Genomic DNA, 15102 nt, shown 5'->3' with positions numbered 1-15102 from the left:
GGGTTAGAGGATGTAACAACAGAGTCAGGTAGTGCATTCCAGGCATTGACTACTCTGTTGCTGAAGTCGTACTTTCTGCAATCAAGTTTGAAGCAGTTTACATTGAGTTTGTATCTGTTGTGTGCTCTTATATTGTTGCAGTTGAAGCTGAAATAGTCATTGACTGTAGGACATTGTAGCAGATAATTTTGTGTACTACACTTAAGTCCAACCGTAGGCGGAGTAGTTCAAGATCATCCAAGCCCAAAATTTCAAGCCTGTAATATAGGTTATTCTGTTGTGAGCAGAGGAATGTAGTACTGTTCTCGTGAAATACTTCTGGACTTGCTCGATTGTATTAATGTCAGATATACAGTGCAGATTCCAGACAGTTGAGCTGTATTTGAATATTGGTCTAGCAAAGGTTTTATATGCCTTAGTTAGCAATTCAATGTTACTGGATTAGATTTAGATTTTTAGTTGTAAGATTAGATTTACAACTCTTAATGCCTTTTTAGCAATGCTGTTACAGTGAGCTCTAGCACTTAGGTCATTTGATATGAGTACTCTGAGGTCCTTGACAGAGGGTCATCAACGAGGTCATATCCACCTAGCTTATATTTGGTGTACTGATTTTTTTTACCAATGTGTAGGACAGAACATTTGTTGGTCGAGATTTGGAGTTGCTAATTGTTTGACCATTCAGACACATAATCAAGGTCACTTTGAAGGACAGTAGCATTGTCGGTGGTTTTGAATAGTTTTATGTCATCCGTGAAGATGATTGCAAAGGTCATTTATGTAGAGTATAAAGAGTGTGGGTCCTAGAACACTGCCTTGGGGGACACCACTGTTTTTTTTTTTATTATTATAAACAAATTTTATTGATTTTTTAAAGACAAACAAAACATAAGACATAAAGGCATAAAACCTCCTTTCTAAAAAAATTACTTATAAGTTTTAACAAGGCAAATAAAACATTATTTTTTAAGGCATAGTTCCACATTATCACATTTCCATTTAAGCACATATATATCTTTTCCAAATTTCTCATTATTTCTCCCTTCACTTTTATTCATTTATATTTCTTTCTATCATTTTATTAATTCTCAATCAGATATAAACATTTATACAGCATAGTTCCAAATTATCACATTTCCATTTAAACACCTATATATCTTTTCCAAATTTCTCATTGTTTCTCCCTTCACTTTTATTCAATTATATTTCTTTCTATCAAGGTTTTATTAATTCTCAATCAAACATGAACACACAAAATACAAAACATAAAACAAGACATAAAAACATAAAACCTTCTTAATTATCATTTGTACATGTCTTTTCCAAATTTCTCATTATTTCTCCCTTTAGTTTTATTCCTCCAAGGTTTTATTAATTCTCAATCAAACATAGCTAAACAAAACACAAAACATAAAACATAAAACTTCTTTTGAAAAGTGGCTTAGCCCCGGGTTACATCTTTTTTTACAGACCTAAATCAAATTCATGCTCACCTTATATACCATTCTTATCTTATTTACCATTCTATATTTTCTATATAGCTTCTCTCTTCTTTTCACTCTCTTAATTATATTTTGTTTATTTCATCTTATTTTAAAATCATTATACTTGTATCTTTTGTCCGTTCTTTTCCAATTATCTATTTATCTCTTCTCTTTAACAAAAAAATTTCCCCTGTAATCACTTTTAAAGTGTGATGCCTTTCAATCTTTCCCCTAAAATAACACTTAAAGTAATACATAATTTCCGTTCTGATTCTGCTTAGTACATTCTACATGTTGCATTTTAAAATAAAAAAAATAATAAATTTATAATATAGTTAAATATATAATTTCCATTCTAATTCTAATTCTACTTAATACATTATTTTAAAGTAAGAAAATGAAATAGTAAATTTATAATAACATTAAAACAATAACGAATTAAGCTATAACTAAACATTAATCATTTTACACATTCTCTTTAATATTTTATTAAATATTGAGATCTATCATTATTAAACATTTTAATATTTTAATATTAAATATTAAATATTAAAAATATTAAATATTAACACCACTGTTAACTGAAGCAGGGTTTGAGATAGCGTTCCCTATTTTTACTATTTGTTGCCTGTTTCACAGGAATTCAGTAATCCACTTATGAAGGGATCCGGAAATGCCGTAAGAGTTTAGTTTTAACAGTAGCTTGTCATGTACTACTGAATCAAAGGCTTTGCAGAAGTCTATGCAAATTGTATCTATTGCTTTACCCTGGTCGAGTAGAGTAGTCCATATGTTTTTGCAGAGTAGGTGTTGTAGATTGCAGGACAATTTTTTCCTGAAACCAAATTGTTTTTTGGAGAGTAGGTTGTTTGACTCTAAATGGAGGGTAATGGATTGGTTAATGATTGATTCCATGAGTTTGCATGTAATGCAACACAGTGAGATTGGTCTGTAGTTTTCAACCAGGCTGGGGTCACCTTTTTTGAAGATAGGGACCTATCCATTGCTAAGGACCATAGGTTCGGTAAGGAGCTGGTTCTGAATAATATCTCATATATAATGCTTAGGGGTTCTGCTATGGCAGTGGAGAGCTTTTTTAAGAAGTATGCACATAATCCATCAGGGCCAATAGATAGGGATGGTTTTAGGTTACATAGTGCCTTTTCTACATTAGCTTCTATAAAGTTAATATGTAGTAGATCATTGCAGTTAGTTGTGGTATGACTAGGAAATGTGGGACATGAGCCATTGCTGTTTACAAAGACTGAGCTGAAGAATGTGTTGAAAAGGCTGGCCTTAATGGCTTCATTTGGTCCTTTTAGGGGTGGGATGCTTCTTGAGTCTTTTAAGTTTGGTGTTTACAAAATTGTAGAAGGTGCGGATGGATTTTGTGTATAATTTGCTACGTAGCTAGTTTTGTTTTTATGCCATAGCGATTTTTTTTATTCTTATTGTTATGGGTAATTTGGTTTTGGGGGGGGGCTTACTAATGGTACATATAGTTCAATGACTCTTTCAAGTTCAACCAGAATGCATTATAATGGTCTTCTGTAGTATTACAGCTAAAGAACAGAATGTATCGATCAAGAGATGATAGGTCAGCAGCTATGAGATCATAGCTGGCTTTTTTGAAGTTGTATTTTGGGGATCCATCATTATGACCCTCTTTGTGAGGGTGTAAATTGAGACAAAAGTCAATCATACTGTGGTCACTGTTTGAAAAGGGTTCTTCTATTTGTAGGCCATAGATTGAGTTTGAGATGTTGCAGAAGATGAGGTCTAGGCAGTTGTTGAGTCTAGTGTTGTTAGTTACTGATTGATCTAGTCCCAGTATAGTAATAGCATTGTACAGGGTTGCATGTAGGGGTTCTGATGTACATTCATTTAGGTCCAATTTATAAGAGGTAGATTGAGGTCACCAAAGAAAATAAGAGGGTATGGGCAAGAGGCAGCCCACATTAGCAGTGAAGTTATCTTGTTTGCATGAACTATGTCATAATTTGGGGCTCTGTAGCATAGTAAGAAGCAGATTGTGGTATTTAAGGACAATTCACAGGCGATGGTCTCTGGAAGAGCAATCTCCTGTGGAATTTGAATCTTTTTTAGATTTAGGGACTTTTTATAGAAGATAGCAACTCCACCTCCTCTACAGATTTCGTGATCTGACTAATAAACGTGATATTCTCTTACTGTGGTAATGGAGTCTGGAAAATATGCATTCAACCCAGAGGTGATGTTCAGCAGGTTCTGACCAGCTCTGGAGAACTAGTAGTAGAAATTTTGACTAGTTTGGAGAACCGGCAAATACCACCTCTGACTGGAAATATTAGAGTATCCTTCCCCTGCCATGCCCACCAAGCCATGCCCACAGAACCGGTAGTAAAAAAATTTGAATCCCACCACTGATTCATCCATGTCTCACAGACAAATATAACATCAAATGTGGCCGTGCTTAATAAAATGAGGAATTCATGCATTTTGTTTGCGAGGCTTCTTGCATTGAGTAGTTTGCATTTTAGATAAGTAGTAGTGGGTCTGGAAGACGTAAGGAGCGTGCATGCCTAATGTTGGATGTTGGGGTGATGGTTCTTGGGATGTAAGTTGAAAGTCTTGCTTTTGATACATTCTGTGCGGTAGTCAATGTATAGGTTACTATTTCCTAGTTCATGGAGTCTTTTGAGCTCAGAGCATAGTTCACGGGATCGTACACGTTGCTGTACGGTTAGGTCAGGGCGAGAACGAAGATTCTTATGGTTGGTGTTGCTCTTGGCGAGTGAATTTATAGCAGGGGTCTTCAAACTTGGCAGCTTTAAGATTTGTGGACTTCAACTCCCGGAATTGCTCCTCCAGTCATGTTAGCTCAGGAATTCTGGGAGTTGAAGTGCACAAGTCTTAAACTTGCCAAGTTTGAAGAGCCTTGATTTATAGTCTAAATGAAATTTTGTTTGCTTGATTCATTTTTGCAAACAACCCTACAGAAGCGTGGGGCCACCAAGCTGTCACGGTGTTTGAACTCTGGGTTGATGCGGGAAATGTCAAGTATTTCATCAGGGGAGATGGTTGATGCTTGATAGTCACTGATGGTGTTGCAGACATTTGTGATGTCATTGTTGTCATTGTTGTCCTCTAGACCAAATAAGATGGTGTTAGGACGCTTCCGCTCACACTCGATGGCTTCTTTGATGAGGATTGGGATATCATTTATATGATTTGTGTTTTTTTGTGGATTGGGTTGTGGTTGCAGTTGTTGGTAGAGATGTGGTTTGTAGCTATTGGATGTTTGTTTTTTTGTGTTGTGTCTTTTTTCCCCCCAAGGTTAGTTAATCTTGCTTTTGTAGTGTCCAGGGACACTACTTTGGTGTCAAGGAATGTTATTCATGTTTCTATGGTATCAACTCCTTCAAACAGGGCAATATATTTGTCCAGTTTGGGTCTGCATGGTAGACAGAAATATGGAAACGCATGGTTGGATGATTCTAGGAATTGAGCCATTTGCTTGGGTAATCCCAAGCAGACATGGTGAGTGTAGTTGTTACATAGGGAACATTTGATGGAATTTTCATTCCCTTTTAAAGTTTCTTTACATATAAGGCATGTGCGGGAGTCTTGTGGTTCATTGGTGGGGATTTCTTTCTTTTTGGGTTGTGATTTGGCATTGGACTGGAATCATTTCAGGAATCAAAAAAGATTTAGAAAAGGTATGTTAGCCCTTAAACAAGCCTATCTCCTTTCTACTCTGGTTTAAAGAAGCCTTGGTATAGTTGCTGCTGCTTTAAAAGTTGCATTAATTTTAATGGAGCTTGATCTATGGACAAGATATATTCTATCCTGTATAGTTGCTAGGAGTTGAAAATATTTTGATGGCACTTAATCAATCAATCAACTAAAGATGCTGCTGTTGCTGCATTAAGGGTTGCATTAACTTTAATGAGTGACCTTCTCAGGGAAAAGACATATTTTCAGGCTCTGCGGAAAGGTTGAAACAATAACCTCACTTAGAAAGAGGTTCTGAACATATGCAAGATCCAAAGCACATTCTTCCAACCATCTTCAAGCTGTGCACAACCAAATAAAATAAAAAGTATGCTTTACACATTTTCCTCAGCAGATGGCACCAGTGGCACAGTTTAATGCTTCATTTCTTTCCCAAAAGACATATGTTTTACAGACGATACAGAGGCATCAGACAGGAATGACTCACAGAAAAATCAGAGCGGGGAGAGAATCCAAAGCCTTTTATCGATTCAATATTTTTTATAGTATCCAACTAAATGGCTCAGAAGTGGACACAGCCAGAATTCTTCACAGGTGAGAGAAGACAAAAGAGCAAAACACCAGGAAGTAGTAAAGAAGTCCAAAGAATTGAGTGTGCATTGCCGTCAGATTTACTGTTTAGATTCATTCTTAGAACACAGATCACAGACCAAATGCATTAATAATTGACAGGTGCTACAAATATCAGATTACCACTTAATACCGTAATCTGCAATTCAGAAATAGAAACTGACTTCCCAGTTCTTTAAATGAAAAATCTGTTTTCTCTTAAAGATGGAATAAACAGGCTGTGGCCTAGCAGAAAACAGAAATAAAGAAACACATAGGCTGTATATTAAAATCTGAATACTGTATATACACATATTTATGAATAAAACATGAACTCATATGAGTACTTTATCTGATAAAAGAATTAAGCCAACTTGTAAAGCATTACCTAGGGCAGGGGTGGGCAAACTACGGCCCGCGGGCCACATCCGGCCCGTTGGTCTGTCCAATGCGGCCTGCCCCTGAAAAAAAATCGCTGCCATTGGTCTGTCCAATCCGGCCCGCCCCTGAAAAAAAATCGCTGGGCGTGGCGTATTGCCCTGTGCCGCGTGGCCCCCAAAGCTGCAAAACAGTGCGGAGCGATCTAGGGGTAGGAAAGAAAAGAAATTTGCAAAGGCCTTGGCTGGGAGTTCAAAATCACCTTCGAGTGCGACCTCTCCGAAGGTGAGTCCCCGCCTATCCCCCTTTTTTTTCCGGGGCTTCCACGCTTAAACTTTGCAAAGTTTGCAGGCTGGAGCGTCTTCCCACCGAGGAGCAGGAAGGGTTCCGCCCGGTGGGTGGGCGGGCTGCTTAAACTTTGCTCGGGCGGCACTTTAAAAGCCTGCTCCCAGCACCCGAGCAACTTCCCAGCAACTTTCGGCTTCCTTTTAACTCGCGGGCGCTCGCGCCTGGCCCCGAGCTGCGCGGCAGAGGGGAAGCCCGGTGGGCGGGCAGGCTGCTTGGAGGAGGCGACCCGGCGGTGCTCCGGCAGCAGCAACAGGCAGTTTCGCCCGGGCTCCGCTCAGGTGTCCGGCTGGGGCTGTCAGGAGTTGCTACCGCCGGCGCAGCTCCGTGCGGCTCCAGTCCCGCGTTGCCTTGGGAAGGAAAAGGCAAAACCAGGAGCCGCTGAGCCTGAGCCTCTGGTGCCGCTGCTCCTGTTGCAAAGCAGCGCCACGGCTCTTCCTTTTTGCCTTTCCCTTCCCGAGGCAATGCGGGACTGGAGCCGCGCGGAGCCGCGCCGGCGGTAGCAACTCCTGACTCAGGGGGCCTCCAAGGGGAGGGGAAGGAGGAGAAGAGGGGGGGAAGGGTGGGGGGGATTCCCAAAAAATCTTGTGCTGACCCGGCCCGTCTGTCAAATTTTAAAAGTCAATGCGGCCCCCGAGCCAAAAAGTTTGCCCACCCCTGACCTAGGGGCTATACAGGTTGAAATCTTCCAAATGGAAAATCCATTTTCAGATTGTAGAATAACTCAGGAGGTGAAATCTCCCTATAGGTTTAAGATCAGCTGCTGAGATTTTTAGTATATCTCTGATGAGATTAGGAGTAGATGCCTATGTTCCAATGACAGTAGCTGCTGATAATATATATTTTTTTCTTTAATGCAAAGGACCTTTGGGACATTATGAAAAAAGTAGAACTACTAGCTCCTTTGATAAATCCTAAAGGACCTGAAAAGTCAATCTACATCTGCCAATGTGAACAATTCCTTTTGTATTAATAAATTAGTTTGGAGTTTGTTTTTAATGTGTTCATTTGTTTCACCTCCTTGCAGTCTTTCCTACATCCACATTTCCACGGGTAGGAAATGCCATGTGGGAGAAACTATGCTACATCAGCCATACTGGCATATTAATCCCATTTGCTATGACTGTATGACATACTTATCTTTAAAGTACTAGATGATGATAGCAAAATAATGACCATAATAACAAGTATAATAATAAGCAACAGCAATAGGAGCTTGAATGCTGTTTCAGAATTAGCCACTTAGTGGCAATTTCTTCTTCTTCAGTAAGCATTAAGGCCTGTCAAATGGCTTTTCTTTCTATTTAAGGCTGTAAAACATTCTTCAGAAGAACAGTTTGTCCTTAGCTTGGCATAATGTTATAATAAACACTTGCCACTTACTGTTCTGCAAGCTGTTGTGCTCCCTGGGAAAGCAATGAGAGACAGCAGAGGCATTTCTTACTTAAGCAGCATGTCGCTTGGGAATCTCTGCTGGCTATTCTCTCCCTGAGGAAAAAAGGTCTCATGGAGATGTTTCAACAGTCAAGGTACAACAACGTCCATCCAACGCCTGCAAGGCCAAAAGAGCCTGTCATGTTCAGTTGTGAAGGGTTTTTTTAAATATGTTTAATTAAAACCAAGCTAGGCAGTTAAAAGTATAAGGACAGGTAACAGCCAGGTTCTGAACAAAGTTTTACACACCAACTGAGATCTGCTAAGCCACAGATGTCAAGCTCGTGGCATCACATGATGTATCATGACCTTTTTTCCCTCTGTGGAGCTGGAGTGGGTGTGGCCTGTGCGTGACGCATCCGGTCCACAGGCCACCAGACTGATACTCCTGTAAGCTGAATACAATCCATTGATAGAGGTCCATCATCAGTGGTGGGCTGCTGCCAGTTTGGACCGGTTCTAGCAAACCAGTAGTTCCGACAATCAGTTGGCCACATCCACCCTCACCCTCCTTATCCTGTCTATATTTCCATCTTTTTCAGCTCAGCTGATTAGCACAGCACAGTGGACTTGGCACGTCTCAGCTGTTTTACTTACTGGGGCTGCCTTGTAGAGATTCAAACTGGTGTGTTTTCAATGCTCCACGTGCTCACAGAACTGGTTGTTAAACCAATGGCAGCCGACCACTGTCTATCATTAGTTTGGAAACTCTGCAGTTTGGAGAAAAAAGAGGAGAGGAGAAGAAAGGGATGTTGTGTACTTATTAAATCATTTACTACATGGCAGTTGAGTTTTGTTAGACATTTTGAATCAGTAGCCCAGGTAGTCATCAACATACAACCATACATGAGACCAAATTTCTATTGTTAAGCAAGTGTGTTTTTAACCGAGTGGTGCCCAATTTTATAAACTTTTTTGCCCCATTGAAGCAAATCATGCAGTTGTTAAGTGAATCATATTGCTGTTAAGTGAATTCAGCTTTCCCCCCTTGACTTTGCTTGTTGAAAGCTGTCTGGAAAAGTCACAAGTGCTGATTAAATGACTCTGGGATGCTGCAACCATTGTAAATACAGGCCAATTGTCAAGTACCTGAATTTTGATCATGTGGCTGTGGAGAAAACTGCAACAACTATAAGTTGTAAGGACCAGTTATACAGTCACTTTTTTGAGTGCTGTTGTAACTTTGAACGCAAAATGAATGGTGGTCAATCGAGGACTACCTGTGTAGTCTATAGTTTAATCTATAGATAAAAGTCATGACTATCCATGATAACGATTTGATTATATTCCAGTGAGTGCTGAACCTGTTTAGGATTTGGTTACAAAGAAAATCCCATTCAAAACAAGAAAGATACAAAACACCTGAAAGTTTATAGGAGGCTAATCCACTCAAACAGCAGAATCTGGAAAATTGGGAAGAAAAGCAGTCATATGGATCAACTTCATGGCTGAGCAACAATTTCATGGCTGAGCAGCAATTTGTTCCAATTTCCCCAAGATTCATCTCACAACAGGCGTATTATCCCATACAATTTTAAATTACCTTAAAAAAACTTATACAGAAAAGCAGAATATCTCAGCATACAAGCAAAGTCTGTAATTAGTTTGTCTGTCATTGATATTGGGCTTTCCGTTCTCATGATTTCTTGAAAATCATTTGACTGAACTTGGATTTTGAGCCTCTCCAAAATATGCTATATTCTTTTAAAAAAGATTCATAACTATCCTTTTCATAATTCACATGTCACTCCAAGTCATCATGCAGAGGGTTGTTTTGTTTTATTTTGAATATTTATATGGTATGACTCTTGGAGACTAACAACCAATTTATAAAAAAAAATACAAAAGAACCCCATAACTAATTAAGGTTAAAATAATCCTATACAAAGAAAAAAACTGGCACCAAACCTTATTAAAGATATATCCCAGGCATTAGGGCCTATATATATTTGTTTTCTGAGGTTTTCGCGGGTATTTATACAGACCCCACCACCTACCTAGAAAAAACCACCAGATCCAAAATAAAAGCCTCCCCCATCAGTGAAGAAATCCAGCAAAGTATCATACCCAGAGAGAAATCATCCAGATGCCCTAAGCTTTATGGTCTCCCCAAGATATACAAAAAAGGAACCCCACTAAGACCAATAGTCAGCTCCATAGGCTCACCTCTACAAAACCTAGCCAAATTTCTCTCCAAACAACTACAGCCCTATGCAGAATCCATCAATTCACACATAAGAAACTCATTCCAGTTCATTGAGATCATAAAGAAACAAAACTTACAACCCAGAGACCTACTAGTGAGCTTTGATGTCATATCCCTCTTCACCCAAGTGCCTACAAAAGAAGCCTTGACAGCCATCCAAAACAAATACAACCCCCCCAAGCACATCCTAGATCTGACCAACCACTGCCTATCCAATACATACTTCACCTACAACGGACAAAAATACAAACAAATAGAAGGAGCACCCATGGGATCACCCCTCTCACCTGTCATCGCAAACCTCTACATGGAACACTTTGAAACACAAGCTCTAGAAAAATATGATCACAAACCCAAACTCTGGCTCAGATACATAGATGACACCTTCATAATCTGGCCACACGGGAAAGAAAAACTGAAAAACTTCCTCACACACCTCAACAGCCTACACCCCAAAATACAATTCACCATGGAAACAGAAGCTAACAATCAACTTCCCTTCCTAGATGTCTTAGTATACAAAAAATCCAGTGGCTCCCTAGGACACATCATCTACCAGAAGAAAACACATACAAACCACTATCTACACGCACTCTCACACCACCACCCAGCACAGATCAATTCCGTAGCCGAGACACTCATCTCCAGAACAAAATGCTTAGCCAATGAACAACACCTAAAAACTGAACTGCACACTCTCACTAACCTACTAACAGCCAATGGATTCCAAAGAAAGAAGATAACCCACCTAATCCAAAAAGAAACCCCAACCAAAATCCAAGACAGAGAACGGCAAAGCCCTCCTCCCATATATAAAAGGCACTACAGACAAAATCAGCAAGATCCTCCAAAAACACAACATTAAAACAGCATTCTGCACAAACAGAAAAATATCCACCATCCTAAGAAACCCTAAAGACAAAATCGAGTTAGAAAACCAAGGAGTATACAAAATCCCTTGCACCGCCTGTCCCACCACATACATTGGACAAACTAACAGAAAAATAAGTGCACGCATTGAAGAACACAAGAACTCAATCAAAAAAGAAGAACCGACCTCTTCCCTGGTCCAACACTTCAAAGCCACAGGACATGAGATTGACTTTAAAAATACCAGAACTATCGCCAAAACCGAACACTTCAACAACAGAATAATCAGAGAAGCCACCCACCCTCATTAACAAACGAGTACCTAACATGAAGAATGACACCAGACCCATACCCATGAGGGCCACACATGATGCTACCACCACACTTCTATGTAGAAAGCAGACTCACACCCACACAGAAGATGAGACATGACCATGGACCAGAAGCTGTACCGCAGCTACATCGCTACCCGCTTCAAAACCCTCCGACCCATACATGAAGCAAACTGACGCCCACCATGAAGATGTGGCACGACCACGAACGCGAAGCCAAGCAACAGGATCACTGCTCACCAGCTCAAATCCCCCAGCAACTAAGACTAACCTGAGCACAACCAAGCCCCCACCTTAACAGAACACACCCCCATCCAATCAGAACACAGCCAACCCCCCAACCAATCAGAACACAGCCAAGCCCCCACCCAATCAAGTCACACCCCCACTAGCAGTTAAAAGGAAGAAGCAGCTGCAAGCTCACATTACTCCAAGAAGCACAAGCCGAAGACACAAGCCTGAATATGATGAATGAGACTTCATCGAAACGTCACCTAGATATTTCCAATTTTACGCGGGAGAAAACCCGAATAACCAAGATTGATTGATTAATATATATATATATATATATATATATATATATATATATATATATATATATATATATATATATATATATATATATATATATATATTCTAGGTTCGCGGTATTTGTATGTGGATCTTTGGTTATTCGGGTTTTCTCCGCGTAAGATTGGAAGTATCTAGCAGCGTTTCGATGAAGTCTCATTCATCATCTTCAGGCTTCTGTCTTCAACTCTGTGCTTCTCAGAGTGATGTGAGCTTGCAGCTGCTTCTTCCTTTAACTGCTAGTGGGGTGTGACTTGATTGGTGGGGCTTGCTGTGTTCTGATTGGGTGGAGTGTGTTCTCATTGGTTGGGGTTTGGCTGTGTTCTGATTGGTTGGGGGTTGGCCATGTTCTGATTGGCTGGAGGTGTGTTCTGTTCAGGTGGGGGCTTGGTTGTGCTCAGGTTGGTCTTAGTTACTGGGGATTTGAGCTGGTAAGCTGTGATCTTGCTGTTTGTCTTTGAGCACGACCACGAACTCGAAGCCAAACAGCAAGATCACAGCTCACCAGCTCAAATCCCCAGTAACTAAGACCAACCTGAGCACAACCAAGCCCCCACCTGAACAGAACACACCTCCAGCCAATCAGAACATGGCCAACCCCCAACCAATCAGAACACAGCCAAAACCCCAACCAATGAGAACACACCCCACCCAATCAGAACACAGCCAAGCCCCCACCCAATCAAGTCACACCCCCACTAGCAGTTAAAAGGAAGAAGCAGCTGCAAGCTCACATCACTCTGAGAAGCACAGAGTTGAAGACAGAAGCCTGAAGATGATGAATGAGACTTCATCGAAACGTTGCCTAGATACTTCCAATCTTACGCGGGAGAAAACCCGAATAACCAAAGATCCATATATATATATATATATATATATATATATATATATATATATATATATATATATATATATATACACACACACACACACACACACACACACATACATACATACATACATACATACATACATACATACATACATACATACATATATGCTGGGCTCCAATAATATCTTGACCCTAATGCCTGGGGAGATATCCAGGTCTTCAAGGCTTTCTGGAAGAACAAGAGGATTGGGGCATAGGCCAGGCATTGCAGACAAGTTTATCCCACAAAGTTTGATTTTGCATATATCAGCCTTTCAAGGTAGCCCAGACCAGGAAACCAAAATTAAGAATATTAATACTACTTTTATTGGAAGGTTAAAGTAACAGAATCTTACAAGTCTGAAAGCATTTTCCCCTCCACTGTCTTTCCAGTCCAGAGAACTAGAGAGAGTCCATTCTGAGATGCTTTCTCAAATTACATTTTTGTTTGGACTCAGATTTCGTTTATCAGACATTTCTCTAGGCTGCTGCTCTTCCTCCTGTCTTTCAAGGTTACTTTAGGTTGCTGCTCTTCCTCCTGCCTCTCAAAGTCTCTCATAGCCTATTACAGCATGACTGTGAATAATAAGATATGTGGATTCTTCACATAGTAAGCCACATAACAAAGCATGCTTTAAAAAACTCTGGCTTAGAAGTACAGCTTCTGGACCACTCTGGTAGTTTATGGGCTTTACTGCTCCACAACTATCTATAACTAATGTTGTTCTGAAGCTGGCTTGTACTGGCTCATGAGAGTGAATTGTTAAATATTCCGGAATTTTGCAGGCTGGTTGACAGTAGAGTTGGGATTTAAAACCTATCATCCCATTCAGCTATTTTGTGGCTTATAGAGCAGCAGAAGTAGCAATGGAGCCAGCCTTCTCACCTCCATTCCCCCATTTGGTGTAGTCAAAGGTGCTGGCCTAGAAATCAGGAGACTTGAGTTTTAGTTCTGTCTTAACCATGAAAGCCAGCTGGGTGAATTTGGGTCATTTATTAAGATACTGTGAGTTCTAGTCTGCTTTAGGAATGAAACTTGGCTGGGTAACCTTGGCCCAGTCACTGTCTCTAAGATCAACTTGCCTCATAGGGTTGTTGTTGTGGAGAATGGAGGAGAAAGGCAGAGTATTTGGTATGCTCACCACCTTGGGTTACTTATAAAGCAATAATGGATAAAAATATAATAAATAGTTGCTGTGTATTTTATGTATTTCTTAATAAAATAAAATCAAAAAGGTACAATAAAAATAATAATGAACAATGAATGAGATGCCAAATAAATTAGTATTCTTTCTCTAGTTCACATTTTCAGGACATAATATGTGCCTTTATATGGTAGTTCATCTCTCTCTCTCTCTCTCTCTCTCTCTCTCACACACACACACACACACACACACACACACACACACACACACGCGCGATGAGGGGCATGAAAAGTAGTTCATTTTCTCTCTCTCTCTCTCTCTCTGCCTCTCTCTCCCACTCCCTCCCTCCCTCCCTCTCCCCCCTCTCTTTTCCCCACCCTTCTTAGGAGGACTGAAATCTCGGAAGGTAGCTGAGAAACGTATTAAATAAATAAAAGAAATGTAAACAAAAGTCCTCATCAAGTATTTCAAGAAATCTTAGGCTAGCTCAAAGCTAAATCCACAGAAAAGACACTATGTACCTTTTTATAACACCCTTAGGTATTCTTCTATAAACATAAACCAGATGCATCAGAGGTCTTCTTTTAAGAATACTTTATATAATGTTTTAAAAATAGAATAAAACCATTCAAAGTTTATGTCCAATATGTCAAGAGAAGTCTGCTTCTGGACCTTGTGCCACCTACTGCAATAATAATTTTAGCCAACGATATAAACAGAGAGAGAGAGAGATTTATCAGGGATTTTCGAAAAGCAAAAAAAAATAGTTTTGAAATGATGAATGATCATGATTTTAACCAGGTGACAAGAGTATGCCAAAAAATATCATCTAAAAAAAGATTTCTGAGGGGATTTGATTCGGGATGTTGTGCAAGGTTAAGCAAAGTTTAAGAGGCAAAATTATTTCTAAATAAGAGATTTTATGAAGGAAGTGATCCTGTCCATTAAAGGAAGGCCAATTCTTCTAAGTGGGATTTAGAAAAGAGAGATGTCTTTGTAAGTAAGTAGAAAGTGCAAGTTCTACACATCCTAGTTAAAGGTCATTAAGCAATGGCAAGTTACTTTATTCATGTCTACTCAGAGGCAAATCCCACCAAGTTCAATAGGACTTCCTGAGTTTTATGGAGAGAAGGGCTATTAATAG

The 15102-nt window shown here is 39.7% G+C and overlaps 1 long non-coding RNA gene across 1 annotated transcript in view; it reads right to left on the bottom strand.

Moving 5' to 3' along the window:
* Nucleotides 1–11324, bottom strand: part of LOC148132979 (uncharacterized) — a 34397-nt gene extending 23073 nt beyond the window's left edge. Inside the window, exon 1 of the long non-coding RNA XR_015745602.1 lies at nt 10306–11324. This is a non-coding gene — a long non-coding RNA (uncharacterized LOC148132979). The remainder of the gene's footprint in view (nt 1–10305) is intronic.
* Between the last annotated feature and the right edge of the window lie 3778 nt (nt 11325–15102).

This window comes from Notechis scutatus, chromosome 1, assembly GCF_049901735.1.
Source record: "Notechis scutatus isolate UNSWTSFEM ecotype Mainland chromosome 1, rNotScu1.2, whole genome shotgun sequence".
Classification (NCBI taxonomy): Eukaryota; Metazoa; Chordata; class Lepidosauria; order Squamata; family Elapidae; genus Notechis; species Notechis scutatus.
The sequence above is the reverse complement of the archived record's forward strand: the minus strand, read 5'-3'. Positions and strand labels throughout refer to the sequence as shown.